This window comes from Lissotriton vulgaris, chromosome 1_1 (genome assembly GCF_964263255.1).
Source record: "Lissotriton vulgaris chromosome 1_1, aLisVul1.2, whole genome shotgun sequence".
In the NCBI taxonomy this organism is placed as follows: Eukaryota; Metazoa; Chordata; class Amphibia; order Caudata; family Salamandridae; genus Lissotriton; species Lissotriton vulgaris.
Window position 1 is genome coordinate 189,288,908 of NC_141685.1, and position 16,499 is coordinate 189,305,406.

Consider the following 16,499-nt stretch of genomic DNA (forward strand, 5'->3'; position numbering starts at 1 on the left):
ACTTTCGGTAAGGCATCTACACTGTGAAACACCTTATCGATGACCAACATGCCCGAAAAGCTTCAGTAATAGAACCAATGTGAGCACTGAAAATGCCTTATCAGTGCTCTGAATGTGAACAAAGCTTTCAAAAGAAAACCCTTCTCACTCTACATGAGAGGATCCACACCAGAGAAAAACCTTATCAGTGCTCTGAATCCCTGAAAAGCTTTACTCTCAAAACTAATCTTGATTCCCATGTGCATACCCACACTGGACAAAAACCTTATTGCTCAGAATGCGAAAAACACTTTAGCCAGAGAACTAATCTCACTCGTCGTGAGCGAATCCACACTGGACCAAATCCTTATCAGTTCTCGGAATTGCAGAAAATCTTCAGTCTCAAAGCCAATCTCACTTCCCATGTGAGAGAACCCACACTGGAGAAAAACCTCATCAGTGCTCTGAATGCCAGAAAAGCTTCAATCACAAAGCCAATCTTACTTGCCATGTGCGAACCCACACCTGAGAAAAATCTTATTGGTGCTCCGAATGCCAGAAAAGCTTCAGTCACAAAGCCAGTCTTACTTCCCATGTGCGAACCCACACTGGACAACTTTATCAATGCTCAGAATGCCAGAGAAACTTTAACCAGAAAGCTACTCTTACTCGTCATGAGGGAATTCACACTGGACAAAAGCCTTATCAGTGCTCGGAGTGCCAGAAACATTTCAGTCAAAAAGTCAATCTCACTCAACATGAGAGAACACACACTGGAGGAAACCTTATCAGTGCTCTGAATTCCAGAACATTTCAATCTCAAATCCAGTCTTACTTCCCATGTGCGAACCCACACCGGAGAAAAACCTTATCAGTGCTCTGAATGCCAGAAAAGCTTCAATCTCAAAGCCAATCTTACTTCCCATGTGCGAACCCACACCGGAGAAAAACTTTATCAGTGCTCTTGGTGCCATACACGCTTCAGTCGCAAAGCCAGTCTTACTTACCATATGCAAAGCCACACTGGACAAAAACCTCGATGCTCAGAATCCCAGAAAAACTTTAGCCAGAGAGCTCATCTCACTCACCATGAGCGAATCTACACTGGATAAAAAACCTTATCAGTGCCAGAAAAAATTCAGTTACAAATCCACACTCGTTCTACATGACAGAACACATATGGGAGAAAAGCCTTATCAGTGTTCTAAATGCAAGAAAAGGTTCAGTCAGAAAAATAGTTTTACTAGACATGAGGAAAGAGAACACATATAACTATGTTTCAGTCCTCTGGATTCCAGAAAAGCTTAAAACACATACTGGACTTTACTTCATAAGGAAACTTGTAGTTGCAACAGGATTAATTAAGAATCTTACAGGATACCCTAGACAGACTGCCTATATAGTGGCCAGCATAAAATATCCTGAGAAATGCCAGAGTCTGAAAATGTAATAAAGTGAAACTAGAATCCCAGCTTAGATAACAATGTTTTTTTAATATATATTTTTATTGGATTTTTCATAAAGAAAACAAGGGGTACCAGCAAGTACTCCTATTAAACATAAGAACATGGCGGTAGGACAAAAGTACTTTAAAGCTCCTACATTATCAAACAATAAGAGAGAGAGGGATGTCATCAACACAATCCTGATCATTTTGTCATATTGAATTATAAATTTTACAGTGTAACTACAAAAGAGGTGCAAAAACCTTGTCATCATCCTCAGCAAGTCCATTATATGCAGCCCATCACCCCCATATTGTATGAAATGTATGCGGGCACCCCCAGCTTTTATGTTTTACTCATTCTTCTGCCATGAAAAAATCTATGTCTTTCTTCCATTCACCTATGTTGGGCACCGTAGGAGCTCCCCAGTGCCTGGCCAGCTCCTGTTTGGTTACCACCAAACCCAGATTACTGAGCAGCAGTTTTGCCCGTGGTACATCCATGTCATTGGGTATCCCTCGGAGGACATACTTCGAGTCTTCAGGCAACTACACCCCCTGTATGGCATTGAGTTCCGACAGCAATCGACTTCAGGATAGTTGTAGGGCCAAACAGGTCCATAGGCTTGGATAACAAAGACAAAACACAGAGAAGGTGATGGGAACAATGTATGCAAACAGTCTTCCAATAGGCAGGTACTCTGAATGGCAGTCCTGCCCATTGTTTTTTAGATCCATGCCATCAGCATTTCTCCTAACAGCTTCTGTGTGGAATACACATTATGAGACCCACAACGTTTACCGATTAAAAAAAGAAAATCTAAATTATTGCATATTTTAATGGCATGATGTGATGTAGCACTACTGAGGCTCAGTCAGTGATATTTATGAGGGGACGTGGGATGTTACTGACTCTGTCACATATTGAAGTTTCAGATGCAAGACAGATATTGCTGTTTTTCTTAGTGCTACTATTTACATGTGATTAAATATGCCCACTAATACTTATCTTTGTGACACTGGTTTAAAGTGTGGCAGAATCAGACACCTTCCTTTCAAATGCAAATCCGTCATGTGACTTATTCGCACCCAGCTCTGAAGGCCTTAAACAGGTGATCTTGACATGTGATAAATTATATCTCAGACCTATCACCCTGTCCGTGGTGATACTGGCATGTGATGTACTCTTGCGCAAGTCTTCCCATCTTTTTAAGGTGATCTGACAAATGGTTCCACTGCTGCCAAGTTGCCCCATGTCATGAGTTACACCTTCAGCCACTTTCTTTTATCTAACAGCACTGTCCTTTCTGAGACTTATAGTTTTGCTTTTATTACATTGTAAATGGTCGCCCCAAATCTTAGCATGCAGTCTTGCTTCTTAATAAGCCAAAACCTGCCTGCGGATTTAGCACTTGTCCTGAGGCCATTCAGATATGTAGTAGCAGAGTATTCTCCCTGCCCTGGCAGCCTTTCAGAGGCAGGGCAAAGAAAGTCAGCCTCCCATTCAATAAACTTGCATTACACAGAGTAGAATCCAAAAGGCAAACATTTAAATCCAGTCTTCTGCGAGTGTCAAAAGTGTTCACAAAGGGACCTTGTCCCTTTGTGGAGCTGTGATGAGGTAATCTCAAAAGTTTCCTGAGTGGTTGGGAAGGCTTTTTTGAATAGGCTTATTTTCACTTTATTATGCTTTGTAAAATGAGGTATATTCTTCTATTTCGACACAGAGATTTCCAGAAAAGAGCATTCATGAAAACAGATTTTTTTTTTCACTGTAGGGTTTACAGCTAACCGTAGCATGAACTTGCAGATTATATCATTAGATCTCTGGTTGTGCTTTGGTGTATAGTTCAGGTTCAGTGACTGGTGACATTATGGTCCATGTCCATCCTTTGCTTTAAAGGCGGTGCAGAGGATTTAGAATCAAGATTATGGTCTGCTCAGTTTAGTGAGAAGTCTGTATAATCTGAAATATTTGTGTCATCAAAATATATGCATCCGTGCGTTGCAGTAAAAGACACACACTGGGATCATGATTCAGTGGAAAGATAAGAGGAACAAGCTACCGACACATAAAACTAGTCACACATTGAACCTGATTTGTTCCAACCTGACAAACATCCAAGTAGCTAACCCTGTATCAGTGATCTGGTCTGATCATTACCTCATTCTTTTTGTGATCAATATATCTCACTCCGACAGACCTGTATTGATTCCTAAGGCAACAGGCAGAAATTGGAGTTGTATTACTCCGGAATCACTCCAGGAACACTTAAAAAACTCGCAGCCTAGTCCTTCTTCCGATTTGGACATGCGTATTGCCAATCTGGATGTCTGGATTAGTCAGGCCATGGAGACATTGGCCCCTTTGAAGCCTATTAAAACCTATAGGTCAGCAACCACAGCCCCCTGGTACTCTAACAATCTTCGTCAGAAAAAAGCCTCATGTAAAGCTCTGGAACGAGCTTGGAGACAGAAGTATTCCCTGGAAAGTAAAGCTATTTATAGGACAGCCCTAAAGGAATACCGCAGATTGATTGTGGAGCATAAAAGGGCCTATCTGGCCACTAGAATCAACAAAGCCAGTAATGGCGCCAGAGAGATCTTCAGCATTGTTAGATCCTTTACGGACCCTCAAGCGATGACTCGGAGCCAGCATGTCTCCCAGTCTCTCTGTGATAAATTATCGGAGTTTTTTAAAGAAAAAATACGAACTATATATGCCTCCTTCCCAAAATCAACCCCTCAGGATTGGAGGAGGAATTGATTATTCCGAACCCGCTGTCCCCCGTCTTCTTAGAATTTGCAGACCTTTCAGAAGAAGACACCCTTGCAGAATTACTTGAATGTAAATCTGGATCACCAAATGATCCTTGGCCGGCAAAGAAATATAAGGCTCTGGCTGTTCTTCTGAACTCCATTTGGAATGACTCCTTGAACGGGTCGGTTTCCTGATAAATGGAAGCATGCCTCCTTAGTTCCCATTCTGAAAAAGCCCAACGTGGATCCAGACAACCCAAGCAATTACAGGCCAATATCCCTTTTGTCAGCCCCTGCAAAGATCCTGGAAAAATTGGCTCACTCCCAGCTTGCTAATTACATAGAGTCTCATGGGCTTTTGCATGATTCTCAGCATGGCTTCCGGTCTGGCCATAGCACGGAGTCAGCTCTGATCGAAATGGCTGACTCGGTGAGATGGACGCTGGGCCGTGGGTCGAGGGCGGTGTTAGTGCTGCTGGATCTTTCAGCAGCATTTGACACTGTCTCTCATAAGATTCTGCTGAAGAGGTTACGGGCCCTGGGCATAGGCGGTACCATGATGAAGTGGATCTCTTCTTTTCTATCTGACCGTACTCAGCAGGTATATACACCCCCTATACATCTTCTGCCAGACCACTTAAATGGGGAGTTCCCCAGGGCTCTTCGCTGAGCCCGCTACTTTTTAATGTCTATTTCACCCCTCTTGCCGAAATGATCGCACAGACTGGTGTTAAATCTACCTTCTGTGCTGATGACATTCAGCTTCTTTTTACCTTCAATGAGCCCACTGATTTGGCATTCGATCCCCTGAAATCATGTCTCAGGAAGATATCGAAATGGATGGACTCTAATTCTCTTAGACTCAATGCAGGAAAAACGGAGATACTGTTTTTCAACTCACCACCCCCCCCCCTGGAACCCAGCCTCTGGTGGCCGGAAGATTTGATTCAAGACCCCATACCTAAAGACTCAGTTAAGAACCTTGGGATTCGCTGGGACAATCACCTCTCCTTCAGTTCCCATGATGCACTGGGCCAGGGACAGACTGATTTGCATATAGCCAGGTTCTGAGCTGGGATGGGGCAGTGAGATAAATAACGGTGATGGATCAAGCCCTGATCTTTGGACTGGGTAAGAGTGGTCTGTTTAACTCAGACACTCTGTTCATCACCACCCCCTTTTCTAAATCGTTTTTGGCCACTATAGGTGTGGCAGGGTATACTCAGACATGAGTCCCTTTCTCACTGCTCCATCAGGATTCAAGCAAGCTGGGCCGAAGAAGGCTGAAATGCCAGAAACCGGTCCCCGGTAGCTTGTCTCCTTTCTGGTGAAGAATTGGCTTGGTAGTTTAGTCTGCCCTGTTCCCATGATGCACTGGGCCAGGGACAGACTGATTTGCATATAGCCAGGTTCTGAGCTGGGATGGGGCAGTGAGATAAATAACGGTGATGGATCAAGCCCTGATCTTTGGACTGGGTAAGAGTGGTCTGTTTAACTCAGACACTCTGTTCATCACCACCCCCTTTTCTAAATCGTTTTTGGCCACTATAGGTGTGGCAGGGTATACTCAGACATGAGTCCCTTTCTCACTGCTCCATCAGGATTCAAGCAAGCTGGGCCGAAGAAGGCTGAAATGCCAGAAACTGGTCCCCGGTAGCTTGTCTCCTTTCTGGTGAAGGATTGGCTTGGTAGTTTAGTCTGCCCTGTTCCCATGATGCACTGGGCCAGGGACAGACTGATTTGCATATAGCCAGGTTCTGAGCTGGGATGGGGCAGTGTGATAAATAACGGTGATGGATCAAGCCCTGATCTTTGGACTGGGTAAGAGTGGTCTGTTTAACTCAGACACTCTGTTCATCACCACCCCCTTTTCTAAATCGTTTTTGGCCACTATAGGTGTGGCAGGGTATACTCAGACATGAGTCCCTTTCTCACTGCTCCATCAGGATTTAAGCAAGCTGGGCCGAAGAAGGCTGAAATGCCAGAAACTGGTCCCCGGTAGCTTGTCTCCTTTCTGGTAAAGAATTGGCTTGGTAGTTTAGTCTGCCCTGTTCCCATGATGCACTGGGCCAGGGACAGACTGATTTGCATATAGCCAGGTTCTGAGCTGGGATGGGGCAGTGAGATAAATAACGGTGATGGATCAAGCCCTGATCTTTGGACTGGGTAAGAGTGGTCTGTTTAACTCAGACACTCTGTTCATCACCACCCCCTTTTCTAAATCTTTTTTGGCCACTATAGGTGTGGCAGGGTATACTCAGACATGAGTCCCTTTCTCACTGCTCCATCAGGATTCAAGCAAGCTGGGCCGAAGAAGGCTGAAATGCCAGAAACCGGTCCCCGGTAGCTTGTCTCCTTTCTGGTGAAGAATTGGCTTGGTAGTTTAGTCTGCCCTGTTCCCATGATGCACTGGGCCAGGGACAGACTGATTTGCATATAGCCAGGTTCTGAGCTGGGATGGGGCAGTGAGATAAATAACGGTGATGGATCAAGCCCTGATCTTTGGACTGGGTAAGAGTGGTCTGTTTAACTCAGACACTCTGTTCATCACCACCCCCTTTTCTAAATCGTTTTTGGCCACTATAGGTATGGCAGGGTATACTCAGACATGAGTCCCTTTCTCACTGCTCCATCAGGATTCAAGCAAGCTGGGCCGAAGAAGGCTAAAATGCCAGAAACCGGTCCCCGGTAGCTTGTCTCCTTTCTGGTGAAGAATTGGCTTGGTAGTTTAGTCTGCCCTGTTGCCATGATGCACTGGGCCAGGGACAGACTGATTTGCATATAGCCAGGTTCTGAGCTGGGATGGGGCGGTGAGATAAATAATGGTGATGGATCAAGCCCTGATCTTTGGACTGGGTAAGAGTGGTCTGTTTAACTCAGACACTCTGTTCATCACCACCCCCTTTTCTAAATCGTTTTTGGCCACTATAGGTGTGGCAGGGTATACTCAGACATGAGTCCCTTTCTCACTGCTCCATCAGGATTCAAGCAAGCTGGGCCGAAGAAGGCTGAAATGCCAGAAACCGGTCCCCGGTAGCTTGTCTCCTTTCTGGTGAAGAATTGGCTTGGTAGTTTAGTCTGCCCTGTTCCCATGATGCACTGGGCCAGGGACAGACTGATTTGCATATAGCCAGGTTCTGAGCTGGGATGGGGCAGTGAGATAAATAACGGTGATGGATCAAGCCCTGATCTTTGGACTGGGTAAGAGTGGTCTGTTTAACTCAGACACTCTGTTCATCACCACCCCCTTTTCTAAATCGTTTTTGGCCACTATAGGTGTGGCAGGATATACTCAGACATGAGTCCCTTTCTCACTGCTCCATCAGGATTCAAGCAAGCTGGGCCGAAGAAGGCTGAAATGCCAGAAACCGGTCCCTGGTAGCTTGTCTCCTTTCTGGTGAAGAATTGGCTTGGTAGTTTAGTCTGCCCTGTTCCCATGATGCACTGGGCCAGGGACAGACTGATTTGCATATAGCCAGGTTCTGAGCTGGGATGGGGCAGTGAGATAAATAACGGTGATGGATCAAGCCCTGATCTTTGGACTGGGTAAGAGTGGTCTGTTTAACTCAGACACTCTGTTCATCACCACCCCCTTTTCTAAATCGTTTTTGGCCACTATAGGTGTGGCAGGGTATACTCAGACATGAGTCCCTTTCTCACTGCTCCATCAGGATTCAAGCAAGCTGGGACGAAGAAGGCTGAAATGCCAGAAACCGGTCCCCGGTAGCTTGTCTCCTTTCTGGTGAAGAATTGGCTTGGTAGTTTAGTCTGCCCTGTTCCCATGATGCACTGGGCCAGGGACAGACTGATTTGCATATAGCCAGGTTCTGAGCTGGGATGGGGCAGTGAGATAAATAACGGTGATGGATCAAGCCCTGATCTTTGGACTGGGTAAGAGTGGTCTGTTTAACTCAGACACTCTGTTCATCACCACCCCCTTTTCTAAATCAGGTGCAAACAGTAGCAGCTTCCTGTTTTGCCAAGATGAAAACAATAAAAAGGCTTATCAACTATCTGCCTACCCACTGCCGTAAGACTGTGGTCCACGCATTGATAACCTCCCATCTCGACTACGCTAATGCGCTCTACCTAGGCCTTACGGCTGGTCTATGTAACAAACTTCAGACTGTTCAAAATGCTGCAGCTCGACTAGTTGAGGGAATTCCTCCCAGACAACATATTACCCCTCACCTTCCTAGATTACACTGGCTCCTCATCGCCAAGAGATGCAAGTTTAAAGCTATGACTTTGGCCTACAGAGCCATGAAGGTTAAAGGACCAGCTCACCTGAAAACTAGCTTACGTCCCTACCATAACTCAAGAACGCTGCGCTCGAATTCCCAACTTCTTCTGGTTACCCCTAGATTTAAAAAAACCCGATCAGGAGGGAAATCGTTTGAAGTCTGTGCTTCTCAGCGTTGGAATAAACTTCCATTACCCCTCCGTGCATGTCTGACAGAATTTGTATTCCGTAAGTCCCTCAAGACCCACCTTTTTAGCCTATAACTAGGTAGCTCGCGATTTCTGTTTCCAGATCTATCAGCGCCGGGACGCCCCGTTGGGGCAGCTGTGCGCTTTATAAAATACACAAATAAATAAATAAACAATACAATTGAACATCAGTTCCAACTTATAGGCTTTTTCCAGAAAACCAGACATGGCCATAAAGGAGAAACCCAGAAACATAGATATAATTCTAGAGGTTGTAGTCCTGTAAGATTACCCTATAACATGAAACCACAGATGCAAGTGACAACATTTTGCGTTTGGTGGAGTGGGAGCAGCGATGTATTTTGGCAGTGCTCTCACCTCACCAAACTTGTGGTTCTCTCAGTCTGCTTAGAGTAGGAGGAAACAGTGGGTTTGCATAGGCCGAGCTTCGACTGCCAATAAACCAGTGAGGTCGAAATCCATCAATAATATCTGTGAAGGAAGAAGCCACCGTAGACGCAACCAGTGGAAGGCATTAAAAAGGGTTTTGCTACATCTATATATTGTACTATTTGGACCATCAGTCCCAATGCCTTTCCATACCTCTAACCTATAGGCAACTCACCGATTACAAAAACTACTTTGCAATTCCTTTAGAAGTTCTATGGAGTGGAGTTCCACAATATAACTTTTTAGACACATAGTACTGACATTTTTTATCACTCTGGTAATTTTTTTTATAAGAATATGTACCTGTTTATGTAGAATTGATGTCCTTCCTACCAACATATGCCTTTATAAAATGCCATTACAAATATATATATATATATATATACTTAAAAAACCATAGGTTTTAGGCCTTAAATAGGAATTAGCATTTAAAAAACCATTGAAATTGTTCCTATATAGTTAGTTGTACTAACTATATTTCGCGCACCCGCAATCCACTGCTGATAATGTCACATATTACATCATTCATGACATGGTCAGTGACATCACTGATGACATCTCAAATGACATCACTGATGACATCACTGATGACATCTCATTTGACATCACTGATGACATCACTGATGACATCATCCAGTGACTGTGTGTTTCTGTAAAGTTTAAATATGTTTTACATATTGAAGAACGAGTGGATGTATAATTGTCTGGATGATGGATTTAGTTGGTGCGTGACGGACTTGGTGAGTGAGTGATTAAATGTGTCTTACTAAATGCATGGGTTAGTGACTAAACTGTCTGAATTTGTGCATCAGTATGTCTGTTGTTGTGTAAGCTGCTGCATGTGTTGATCAGTAGCTATGTGAGTGCCTATATGGGTTATTGATTGGTAGCCCAAGTATTTGAATGGGAGACTGTGTCGTAATTGGCCCGCTTGGATTAGCGACTAGCTGAACCTACACGTTGCCCTCCTTAACTTGGCTATATACGATAAACGCCATTTTGAATGTTGCAGCGGCCATCTTAGACCATGAGCGGCCTCGTGGCCGACGTGCCCTTTAGTCCTTTGTCCGTTCCACTGACCACTCTCATCTGCCCAGCAACAGGCTATTTTTAGTACTGGTCAAGCCACACATGCGCAGTTCTTACTGACCCGTAAACCCTCAGGAATGTGCCGCTAACTGACCAACGGGTTTGAAACCCACCAATGAGCTGGCAGTGTTCCAAAACATGACCATATATGTCTCTAAAACTGTGTCTTAACTTATGCCGCCTATCTTTTATTGCCCCAAAATTGTATATAAACGGGGTCACACCGGTGTTCAGGGTGATACCTCTTGCATTACCGAAGGGTGCTGTTTGAGTGTACCACCACCCCATGGGGTCTTAATAAACTTGTTCTTTGCATTTTACAGTTTCCGTGCCAACAGTTCTTGTGTGTAAGTGGGTAATCTCTGGAGCGTGTAGGCCTTGGGAACCCCGCAATACTTCAATTGGCGACCATGAAGGGACTCATCGGCGACTCGGATGCCCGAAGGAGAGGTCGTGACGAAGGCTTGGAAATCCGCCATGGGCGCGCGCTGCCACGAGTGACCCGAGTCTTGGCTGCCACGGTGTTTTTTCCTTTCCTTCCGATCTGACCTTCCAGGTGGCGCCGGTCTCCGACTGAGTTTTCGAAGTGTCCGCATCACTGAGAGAGTGCCGTTTGGCTGATTTGGCTTACAAGACCTTGGCAGTTGGAACCTTTACAGTTGAGTATTTGGTAAGCTTTGTGTTCGGTAAGGTAGTCTTCGGACGCTTACTGAAGTCCTACGAATTGTGTTCGGTAAGGTAGTCTTCGGACGCTTACTGAAAATCTGTGCTTTGTGATCGGTGAGGACGCTTGCCGAATTCTATGAACTTTGATTTGAGTTAGCTAACATTTTGAATTTGTGATCTTTGAACTTATATGTGTAGTGCACTTCACATAGGCAGGCATGTAGAGATGTTTCTCTAACTTTGTTTTTTCCTTTGAGCGGCACAATCGTGAGAAGAACTGTAAGTGCCATTTGGTCCGGTGTCACGCTTTCGTGATACTCTTTGAACATGCCTGTTTTTAGCACACTCCGGGGAATGTGTTGTTTAGGAGATGGTACCTCAATTAGGTTAGCGGAATCACAGCCGGCTCCCCCAGAGGGAACACCAAATAGGGAGATGTATATTAAGTTTGGCCTCTCCCCTATTATGTACGGTAAATTATGGCATAAGTACACTAAGGCCGATCCCGAATTGCAATGGCCCCTACACGGGTCGTACGATTTGAGTAAAATCCAATTTGTAGAGCAATGTATGTTTCAACGCAGGTCTAGACAAAACATGTTTGATTGTGTGCGAATGTGGGAGAAAGCGGCGCGTGAACGAATGAAGCGTGAGGTTGCCTTGGCGGACAAAGAGCAGCGCAAGGCTGCTCGGGATAAGGCTTTACAGCAGGAGGAGAAGGAGGCTCAGGAGAAGAAAGAAAGGGAGGAACGGGAGCGTTAATTGCTAACGACTGGTCAATTTCCTATTCGCCGACCACTTTATCCTGTCCTTAATAATGAAATTGATGATTTCTCTTTGTTAGATCGGTCACCGCCTCCGTACGTTACGCCGACGGCTCCAGCTGTGGATTCTGATGATGACGGACGGGATAAGTTGGGCAAGAAGGGTGTATCGGCTCTCAGGTTTACCGCGGAGAGGTCCGCTCATTTACGTAGTTGGGCTCGCAAAGTGAATAAGCATAGTGTTACTCAGGATCAATTGATATCAGAGAAAAAGGGGTGGTCGGATCTTGAATTAATGTATTTTTTGTCCAGCCTAGCGGATGAAGTTGTAAGCGCATATCGTGAGTTTTCTGATACGTTAGAGCCTAAAGTTTTGTCGGTGTATCGTGAGAATTTAGCTAAAGGTGATTTTGATCTTACAGATGTTGATGACCTGTTCAAGCATTTGATCGCGCTGCGGGATGAGACAACCCATTTGCGACAGGAACGGAAACGGAGGCAAAAGGAGTCTGAGCCGGGAAATGATGAGGCGGTTAAGGAGTGTTCTCTTCGTGGTTCAGATAAGAGCTCTGCGTTGCATGTTATGCCTATGCGTGAAGCGGCGCCTTTGTATGTTCCACCAAAAGGGGAAGGTACGGATGATGATAAGTTGTCGAAGGATGCGAAAGGGTATTTTGTGTACAATTGGGTATATACGCCATGGAATAGGGCAGATGTTATGGCACTGAAAAATTCTTTACCTGATCTCCGAAAGAACCCAGCGGCATTCTATGAGGGGGTAGAGGGGGCTATATCGTCTTGTGTGATGACTCTTGTAGATATAGATTTGTTTTTTGGGCTAATTTTACCACCTGATATGTGGAGGCAAATTCGTAAAACTAATGACGAAACGATTTTGGGGGGGACCTGGAAAGAGATAAATGCTGCAGATTTAGATAGAGAACCAGCATGTAAGCCTTGTCAGCTAATTCTAGATCTTCCGGCAGCTATTTTGCATAAATTGAAAACGCTCGTCCCTGCCAAAAAGATAGATTGGACCATGTTAACGTCGTGCAAGCAGAAACCAGATGAAACAGTCTCAGATTTCTTTACACGCTTCGAGGAGGCATTTCATGATTACAGTGGTCAATCTTTAACTGACGATACGGGTCGGCATTTGTTTGTAGATAAGTATGTGGCTAATCTCCTACCAGAGATTGCTAAGCGATTAAAATTGAGTGAAAGTTCCTGGGCCACGGCGACCCCTGCGTCCTTGTTAACTATGGCTCAGTATTATGAGCGGCAGAAGGTGGAGGCTAAAGAAAGTGTAGAGAAAAAGACGAAGGAATTGAAAACGAAGGTGATGTTGGCGCAGGTTCGGGGAACACAGGGTAGAGGGAATGAGAGAGGTAGACGAGGTGGAGGTAACGCATCGTATGGTCGTACGGACATTGCGGAGGATCAGTGTGCTTATTGTAAGGAGTTTGGGCATTGGGCCGACGATTGTCCGGTACTTCGTGAACAGCGTAGCCAGCGTGGGCGAGGTAGTGGAAGGTCAAGAGGAGGTTATACTGGAATGAGAGGTGGAGGAGGTGATCGTAGACAGGTTGAGGAGAGGGGCCGCGGCCAGGACGAACGAAATATGTTTGATAGACGGAATCAATATCAGATTTTGGAAGGAGAGAATGTGGAACATCAGGATTATGTGCATGCATAGGATTGCGTAGGATGGGGTAAGGAATCAGTTGAAGTGCCAGTAGATCAGCAAGGTCCATATGTAACAGCGGGTATTTTGGGTTCTACTGATCAGTTTCTAGTCGACACAGGAGCTACTCGTAGCGCTCTGTCGAAAAACTTGGTTCCGAGGGCTCCCCTGTCTGGCGAAATGATTACGTGTGTAGGGTTTGATGGCACACCCTCCCCCAGCCCATTGTCCAAGCCCCTTGCACTATGCATTGACAAGTACTTTAGTTTTGGCCAATTTTTGTTATCGCCCCATACCCCAGATAATATCTTGGGCATTGACTTGCTTAAATATTTTCGAGCAACAATACGCTGCGCTCCAGAGGGAGTGCGGGTTATTCTGAATGATAACTACCCTGACCCTGATGATTGCCCTGAACATGACAGATTTTGTGTCATTTTAGATGTTCCCGCTTTGGCCTCTCTGCCGCACACGTTGTGGGCGACATCAGATACGGATGTGGGAGAGATGCGTATTCCACCAATACACATTACCGTTAAGGAGGGGGCCCCCCTACCACGAGTGCCACAGTATAAGATCTCGAAGGAAGGCGAAATTGCACTAACACACATTGTCCAGGATTTGATTTCTGCAGGGGTAGTGGAGGAGGTCCCTTATAATGTCTGTAACAGCCCTATTCTACCAATTCTTAAGAGAGACTCAGATGGCAAGATCTATCGATTTATTATTGATTTGCGTGAAATAAATAAAATTGTCATTCCCCAATACCCAGTGGTGTCCGATATTACGACCTTGCTTACATTGGTTCCTCCGACGGCCACCATTTTCACTGTTATCGACCTAAAGAATGCGTTCTTTTCTATCCCTGTCCATCCAGATAGTAGATATCTGTTTGGTTTTACGCTCAATAATAAATCATATAGATTTTGTCGAGTTCCCCAAGGATATACTGAGAGCCCTAGCATCTACAGCCAGGCTTTGAAACGACAACTCGATTCCTTCGAATTGCAGTCTGGCGTTGTGCTCATCCAGTACGTGGATGACCTTCTGCTTGCCGCCGACTCCTATGCACAATGTGAACAGAGTACGCTTGCGTTGCTTTCCTTTTTGGCACAAAACAATCACAAGGTCTCCAAGAAAAAGCTTCAATACTGTAGACCCCAGGTGACCTACCTCGGTCATCTGTTGTCTAAGGAGGGGAGGGCATTAACATCTGATCGAATTCAAGCAATTTTAGACACACCAGTCCCCCGCACGCAGAGAGATGTGCGTGCTTTTATAGGGTTGACATCTTTTTGTAGACAATGGATTATGGGTTTCTCACATATCATAAAACCTCTGCTAGCATTATTGTCCAAAACTACACCGATGCCTCTTGAGTGGACAGACGAATGTCAGAAAGCCTTTGAACAGTTGAGACAGGCCCTTTGTTCTGCACCCGTGTTAGGAACACCAGACTACACGAAACTTTTCACATTGTACGTGCATGAGAATGATGGGTGCGCGTTGTCAGTGTTAGTGCAGTTACACGGGGATAAGCAGAGACCATGTGCATACTTCTCTGCCATTTTGGATCCTGTAGCACGAGGGTTGCCTGGGTGTTTTCGAGCGGTAGCGGCAACAGCAGTAGCCATACGACAGAGTGAGGGCATAGTGTTATCGCACAAACTGTTGGTGTTAGTTCCTCACGCAGTAGATGCCCTGTTAAACCAAACAAAGACCCAATACCTCACGAGTGCACGACTTACAGGATACGAGCTGACACTTTTAGCGCCACACATAACATTGAAAAGATGCGCTACTTTGAACCCCGCGACTTTATTGCCCTATCCGGCCGAGGAGGGTCAGGAAGAAAAACATCATGATTGTGTTTTCCTGACTGAGGAACAGACAAAGGGTCGTGTTGACTTACAGGATGTGCCACTTCCAGATGTGGATGGGGAACTGTGGGTTGATGGATCGTGTTTGAGGCTGCCAGATGGTACGACTTCCGCAGCATATGCGATCACGACTCTTAAGACGGTGGTTGAAACAGCTAGAATACCACAAAAATCGGCTCAGGCAGCAGAGCTGATAGCTTTAACAAGAGCCTGCGAATTGAGTGCTGGCCTATGTGTGAACATATACACAGACAGCCGGTATGCCTTTGGAGTGGCCCATGACTTCGGACTTCTCTGGAGGGAACGTGGGTTTCTGACATCACACGGAGAGCACATTATGCACGGAGAGTTAGTGCGTGATCTCCTAAACGCGTTGCTCTGCCCCAAGAAAGTAGCGATAGTGAAGTGCAGTGCCCATAAAAAGATCACGGATAAAGTGGGTCAAGGAAATGCCTTTGCAGACAGCATAGCAAGGCAGACGGCTATGTCCCGAACTAGCTCCCCTACGTACGTGGTACAATCACAGGCCGAGAGATGGAGTGATGCTAGAGCAGAGATACGAGATATTCAAAAATCAGCTACAGAATCTGAGCTTGCGGCTTGGGCAGCAGAGGGGGTGCTAGATGATGAAGGTTGTTGGAGAAGCAAAGACATGGAGAAGTGGAAATTGCCTGCGGCTTATTTACAGGCGATGGTCCAGATGACTCATGGACTGGCCCATGTCGGAGCTCTTGCAATTACCCGGCTTTTAACACGAGTTTGGGAACATTCTGAGATTGCGAATACTGCAAAGAGAGTAGTGCAGACCTGCCTGGTATGCTTGCAACACAATCCTGGGAAGGGGACCCATACTCCGAAAGGAGGGTTCGTTCCACCTTCAGCACCGTTTGAAGTGCTTCAAATGGATTATATCCAACTCGAGCGCTGCAACAACCTGAAGTACGTCTTAGTGGTGGTGTGTGCTTTTAGCAAATGGGTTGAGGCCTACCCCACGAAAGACAATACAGCTTTGACAACAGCTAAGGTGTTGCTTAAGGAGTTCTTTCCTCGCTTTGGAGTTTGCAAATTTCTGTGGAGCGATAATGGGCCCCATTTTGTTGGAAAGATTGTGGAATATGTACTGAAGGGGTTAGGGATTCAGCAAAAGTTCCACGCTGTATTCCACCCTCAGTCAGCAGGTTTGGTCGAGCGGTACAATGCCACCTTGAAGCTTAAGCTGGCCAAAATCGTGGCGTCTACATTGTTGAAGTGGCCAGATGCATTGCCGCTAGCACTGCTCTCTCTTAGATCAGTACCCCACTCACGAACTGGCCTTACGCCCTATGAGGTGGTGTTTGGCCGCCCCATGAATA

At 45.6% G+C, this 16,499-nt stretch overlaps 1 protein-coding gene across 1 annotated transcript in view; it reads left to right on the forward strand.

Moving 5' to 3' along the window:
* Positions 1-16,499, forward strand: part of LOC147738139 (uncharacterized) — a 254,737-nt gene that overhangs the window by 143,986 nt on the left and 94,252 nt on the right. The window lies entirely within an intron of this gene.